A 6,737-nucleotide genomic window follows, 5' to 3' on the forward strand; every position below is an offset into this window, starting at 1 on the left:
AAATCTAAATACTGTTTGTCTGTTTTTTTCCTACAGTAGTGCGATTCAAGTTTTGGCAGTTTTGTTAAAAATTCATTGACATGTTCTCTTTTTTTTAAGTTCATCGGGGATGCTTTTTTTGTTGATTTTTTAATTTGGGCAGGAAAACCAGAATCATTAATTTCTAAAACCCAGTTTCGAACTGTCCATTCTCCCAAACAAAATGTATTTAAAAACATTTTTTTACATACTGGCACAGTAACATTTTCAATTTTTAGCTTATATTTCAAAGTGATATTTCGTCTGGAGTTGATATCACTTGTACGGCGATGTATAGGCCGTTTTTCTATAAGTGCTCCAATCATTATCTTACGTTCTTTCCAAGACATATTTTTCCAAAAACAGTCAAATATCTCCTTCCTTTGTGACTCCGTTACCTCATTACATTTAAAAAACTTGCTCGTTTTACACTTATTAGAATCACAACCAGGTTTGAGTCTACGTTTTTCTCTTTTTTTTAACCCCAATTTTCTTACCTCTTTTTGTTGTAGAGCTAAAGTACTGTTTTCCTTCTTTTCGTGCTTTTATTACTAAATTTTTTTTCCATTTGTCTGGTCTTCCCCGCCCTTTCTTTCTCCTTCTTTTACTAATAAGACCAAAATTTTCATCGAGTTCCACGTTTTGAGGATCAGAACTGCTGGAATCTTTAGAGCTAGACCTCGTAGAAGACTGCCGTGTGCTTGATAAGTCAGAGGGAATAGAATTTGGATCATCGTTTTTTTCAATAAATAAGCCGGTTTTATCATCAAGGATCAAGCCTGAGTAGTCTGATGTAGGATAATTTTCTTGAGTTTCGCATTCAACTAACTTAAATTCACCAGTTGTTTCATCTAAGACCAAAACATGTTGATGTAAAATGTCTGTTTCAGAACAACCTGGCAAACTAATGATCTTGTTATTGTTTGAATCCTCATCCTTGGAATCAGCTTTCAAGTACCTTTATACGTTTACATTTAAAATTAAGATAATCAATTAAACGCAATAACGAGAACTACTTCAGATATATTAAAAAAAGAAATAGCCAAGTGCTTTAACTTACCGATCCATATTTTATATTTATATGAGTAAATTTACGTATTTTTTTTTTTAACTAAACTCACAACTGCACTTTAGCTAACACGATGAAGAACTAAAAGTACTTGATTGATGTTTCGGCTTCAAGGTTAACCAACGCAAAAACAATGCCACTTACTTAAATCGGGATTACGGTACTTTAAAGATTAGCTTAGCATTTTGCTAAGCAACAGAAACCAAAAAAAGTAGTTACGTGGTTCTCATCGAAAAATAAACACAAGAGAGTAGTTACGAGGAAAAAGAATTAACGGTAAAATATGTTAGATGTATCAATTTGGCTTTTTTGCTTTGCTCTCCATACTCTGTGAGCTTCTACCAGTGTTGTTATACAAAAAAACGAATTTCACCAAAAACGTAGTTACGAGGTTCACGTAGAAACGGGACGATATGTATATAAAAAAAAACTCATATTTTAGAAACTAAGTACAAAAATTCGCAATTATTGAATTTTGACCAATTCAACATTTTTTTTTCTTTTTGAAAAACATATACTTGCCTTTAAAGGCAATGTATATGTTTTTTCATTGCATTGCACACAGGCGGATTTCCCAAAATTCCTGGCCAAAACCTCAAAAATAAAGTAAGCCATGACGGTCGACGTGGCATATTTTTCTAATGTCATTGGCCTGTTACACCCAACGATGATTTGCATAAAATTTTTAACTCATATTTTAATTGTTAAAAATTGAAACAAAGTTTACCTTAAAGAAAAACAATTCATCGCGGTTTATTCCTTGTTGTGCTTTTTAATTCCAAATATTAAGCCGGGAAAGTGTTTGACCTATTTTGAATCATGGATTATGCACCTGGGGATATTTGTCTATGTGTTTTCAGTGAAGTTTGTGTTAATTTCTCGAGTGTTTAATAAAAAAAAAGAAAAAAACGTATTTGTTCGCAGAGCCTAAAAAGAAAACCATTTCATAAGACTTAAAAGTATCAGATCCAGTAACATCGAACTACGTTGTTAGACTTATATAAATTGTACACATATAAGCTTTAAATATATGCCAAATTAAGCTGCTACAAAGCACTACTCTGCGAATTATACACATAAATATTGATTTGAATGTGACAAAAAAACAAATTTCCTTAATTTTAATTTTGATTTTAAGTTTACTTTTTTGTATTATTTCAAGGTTTATCTTCTGAAAATGTAGTTATATACGGTAAAAACTTAAGACGGATCCATATGTAACAGATATTTTAAGAAAATATACAAAAAAAAAATCCAAAATCAAACGAATATCCCAAAGAATTGAAGTATTTATTAGATAATGTATAAGTATATACAAAAAAAAATGGAATAATGTTTACCTTTTGTTTTTTAGTTGAAAATAATTGTTTTTTATGAATAAATTATGTTGTACTTATGATTTCCTTACTTTTTTTACCTAGAAAAGTGATTTATTAGTTTTGGCCACAAATTTAAAGAAATCCGCCTGTGTGCATTGTTTTGATTCTTAATGATAATGGATATAATAACCTTCATTCAAAATTTGGTTACTCTACCATAATTTTTAAAGGTTTTTCGTTAGTAAGTTTGCAATTATTATAATAAATTGGGTTGACAGATGAAAATAAGGTATAACTTTTTCAGATACGTCAGTTTGCCTTGATTTTAAACTTTTTGGAAACAGCATTAAAAATAACATGAAAAGAATGTTCAACGACGCTGTTCTGGACTGTTCCAGACAGAAAAGAACAGCTTTTTGCTGTTCATTGAGGTTTTTCTGTTCTGAACTGCTCTAGTTTCCTGTTCATTGACCCTTACTAGAGCAGTATAGGGGCCAAATTACCATTTAGTGCCTTGAAAAATTTCCCTTTTTTTAATTTCATTTTTCTTGAAGAAAAAGTACAAATAATACTAAGTAATAAATAAAATAATAACAGAATCTTTTAAATTCATTTCTATTAATTTTTTACAATACTTTATTGATTTTTTTATAAATAAATATAATTTCCTTCACAAAAAGATAGCACCCACACCCATTAAAAACCCAACATTTCAAAAAACTGAGTACGCAGTAATTTGTTGCTAATTTGTTGCTAATTAGTTACTCCAATCTTGAATTTGTTGGTCCAAGATTTGACCTTGAAATGCACTTCAACAGTTTTCTCAAAAAAGCTAAATTCCCCAAAATTTAACGCACAGCAACAAAAATGGTATCAAATTAAAGGTCCTGTCAACACCTTTTCAAAAAGGTCTCATTTAACTTTTAAATCCATCTCCTTCATGTCCAAAATGCATTGTGGAACTTGTGGAACATATCAAAACGTCAAGATAGCACCCACACCAAGAAAAACCTAAAAATTTAAAAAAATAAGTATGCAATAATTTGTTGCTATTTGTTGCTAATTAGTTGCTCTAATCTTGAATTTGTTGCTCCACCCCTTCCCCCTCAAAACTCATAGAAAGGGTGTGGGTGCTATCTTGACGTCAAGATAGCACCCACACCCCCTTATTTCCAAAATTTGAGTATGCAGGATTTTAGGGATAATTTGTTGCTAATTAGTTGCTCTAATCTTGAATTTGTTGCTCCACGATTTGACCTTCAAATCGACTGCAACAGATGCATTTTTTTGGAGACTTTTTATCTATAATTTTTTTCAAAAAACTAAAAATGCCAAATTAAGAACATGATTTCATGCTCTGCAAAAAGTAACATACAAATTTTCCATCACTTTCCATTCCAGTCTTATAGTCCAAAAACTAGTCAACTCTCGCCCCTAAAAACTATAAAAAACGGTGTGGGTGCTATCTTGACGTCAAGATAGCGCCCACACCCCCTTATTTCCAAAATCTGAGTATGCAGGATTTTAGTGAAAATTTGTTGCTAATTAGTTGCTCTAATCTTGAATTTGTTGCTCCACGATTTGACCTTCAAATCGACTGCAACAGATACAATATTTTGGAGACTTTTTATCCATACGCTTTTTCAAAAAACTAAAAACGCCAAATAGTAGACAGAATTTTATATACAAAGGTACCATTAAACAAAAAATTGCATAACGAACCTATTTCGAAATTTTAAACTTTTAAATCCAGATGAACTGGAAGGCCCTACAAACATACATACCTACCTTACCTTGGTGTGTTATGTAGGACGTAGGTACCTAAGTCATAAAATTTTTAAATCGAGCGAGAGACCGTACGTCATAGCTTTATAGAGGTCTGAAACCGACTAAAGAAAAAACATTTCAAGGTGTGCGTTTGTATTATTTTCATCAAAGCAGACTGTGGGGGGCGCGGAGTCAAAATTTAAATCAACGCATACACACTCGAATATTCCTATTAACTATGAACACATTTATGTATTTGGTTTGTTTTTATAATAAAAATAGTAGCATCGCAACCTGATTGGATGAATAGCATTGAGTTGTGTTTTTCGGTTGCTTTAGTGGTAGTTAGTAAAATGCATCTCTCCAAAACTAGAGTGATAGACTTAAGTATAAAAAAGCGATGAAAAGAATTATAAACAAATGTTGGGGGTAGGTATCCTTCCCAAGAGATGTCTAGACTTCTTCTAGGCTAGGACATGGGAGAAATTTTATAACAATAGATGTTTGTTGTTGTAAGATATGTTTGAAAAAGGTAGGTAGATGTTTATACGTTGAATCAAATTAATTTTTGAAATTGAGGTAGGTACCTAATGGTAAAATAGGAATGGAAAAGCTGTCTATATAATATAGAGAAATTAAATGGGCAGTAGTAGGTACCTTTGTAAACTTTGTTTTTGCTGTTGAGTTTTACTTAACGTCTTCCGTACCTATAGGTAGGTACTTGTTTAAGGGGCTTATGAAATGGCAAGAATACTTGACTATTGGAAATGTAGCTTTTAAAAAAGCATTCATTTTTGAAAATATACCTATATAAAGCTATATGTATATATATTGCAACTGTTTCAGCCGATTTAAAGGCCAAACCGTGGAGCAACAAATTCTAGATTAGGGTAATAAATTAGCAACAAAATATTTTCAAATTCCTGCGTACTTAAATTTTCAAATTTTCGTTGTGGCGTACCCAGCTTGATGGATGACGTCATCGCAAAATTAGTTTTTCTCCTGTAAGAGAGGATTATGTAGTGATAGAAAATTTAAAAATAGCTTTTTGCAGAGCAACAAATTCTGTCTACTATTTGGTGTTTTTAGTTTTTTGAAAAAGCGTATGGATAAAAAGCCTCTAAAATATTGCATCTGTTGCAGTCGATTTGAAGGTCAAATCGTGGAGCAACAAATTCAAGATTAGAGCAACTAATTAGCAACAAATTATCACTAAAATCCTGCATACTCAGATTTTGGAAATAAGGGGGTGTGGGTGCTATCTTGACGTCAAGAAAAATTAGTTTTTCTGCTATCTTGACGTCAAGATAGCACCCACACCGTTTTTTATAGTATTTAGGGGCTAGGAGAGTTGACTAGTTTTTGGACTATAAGACGGGAATGGAAAGTGATGGAAAATTTGTATGTTACTTTTTGCAGAGCATGAAATCATGTTGTCCATTTGGCATTTTTAGTTTTTTGAAAAAAATTATAGATAAAAAGTCTCCAAAAAAATGCATCTGTTGCAGTCGATTTGAAGGTCAAATCGTGGAGCAACAAATTCAAGATTAGAGCAACTAATTAGCAACAAATTATCACTAAAATCCTGCATACTCAGATTTTGGAAATAAGGGGGTGTGGGTGCTATCTTGACGTCAAGATAGCACCCACACCGTTTTTTATAGTATTTAGGGGCTAGGAGAGTTGACTAGTTTTTGGACCATAAGACTGGAATGGAAAGTGATGGAAAATTTGTATGTTACTTTTTGCAGAGCATGAAATCATGTTGTCCATTTGGAATTTTTAGTTTTTTGAAAAAAATTATAGATAAAAAGTTCTAAAAAAATGCATCAGTTGCAGTCGATTTGAAGGTCAAATCGTGGAGCAACAAATTCAAGATTAGAGCAACTAATTAGCAACAAATTATCCCTAAAATCCTGCATACTCAAATTTTGGAAATAAGGGGGTGTGGGTGCTATCTTGACGTCAAGATAGCACCCACACCCTTTCTATCAATTTTGAGGGGGAAGGGGTGGAGCAACAAATTCAAGATTAGAGCAACTAATTAGCAACAAATAGCAACAAATTATTGCATACTTATTTTTTAAATTTTTAGGTTTTTCTTGGTGTGGGTGCTATCTTGACGTTTTGATATGTTCCACAAGTTCCACAATGCATTTTGGACATGAAGGAGATGGATTTAAAAGTTGAATGAGATCTTTTTGAAAAGGTGTTAAGAGGCCCTTTAATTTGATACCATTTTTGTTGCTGTGCGTTAAATTTTGGGGAGTTTAGCTTTTTTGAGAAAACTGTTGAAGTGCATTTCAAGGTCAAATCTTGAGGCAACAAATTCAAGATTGGAGCAACTAATTAGCAACAAATTACTGCGTACTCAATTTTTTGAAATGTTGGGTTTTTAATGGGTGTGGGTGCTATCTTGACGTCAAGATAGCACTCACACCCTTTCCATCAATTTTGAGGGGGAAGGAGTGGAGCAACAAATTCGAGATTAGAGCAACTAATTAGCAACAAATTACTGCATTTTGGAAATTGGGGGGTGTGGGTGCTATCTTGACGGACCTCAA

The 6,737-nt window shown here is 32.6% G+C and overlaps 1 protein-coding gene across 4 annotated transcripts in view; it reads right to left on the reverse strand.

Annotated features, from left to right (window-relative positions):
- The window catches only part of LOC129906884 (protein mahjong), a 254,365-nt gene that overhangs the window by 63,725 nt on the left and 183,903 nt on the right, over nt 1–6,737 (reverse strand). The window lies entirely within an intron of this gene.

The sequence above is a fragment of the Episyrphus balteatus genome, chromosome 1 (assembly GCF_945859705.1).
Source record: "Episyrphus balteatus chromosome 1, idEpiBalt1.1, whole genome shotgun sequence".
Taxonomy (NCBI): Eukaryota; Metazoa; Arthropoda; class Insecta; order Diptera; family Syrphidae; genus Episyrphus; species Episyrphus balteatus.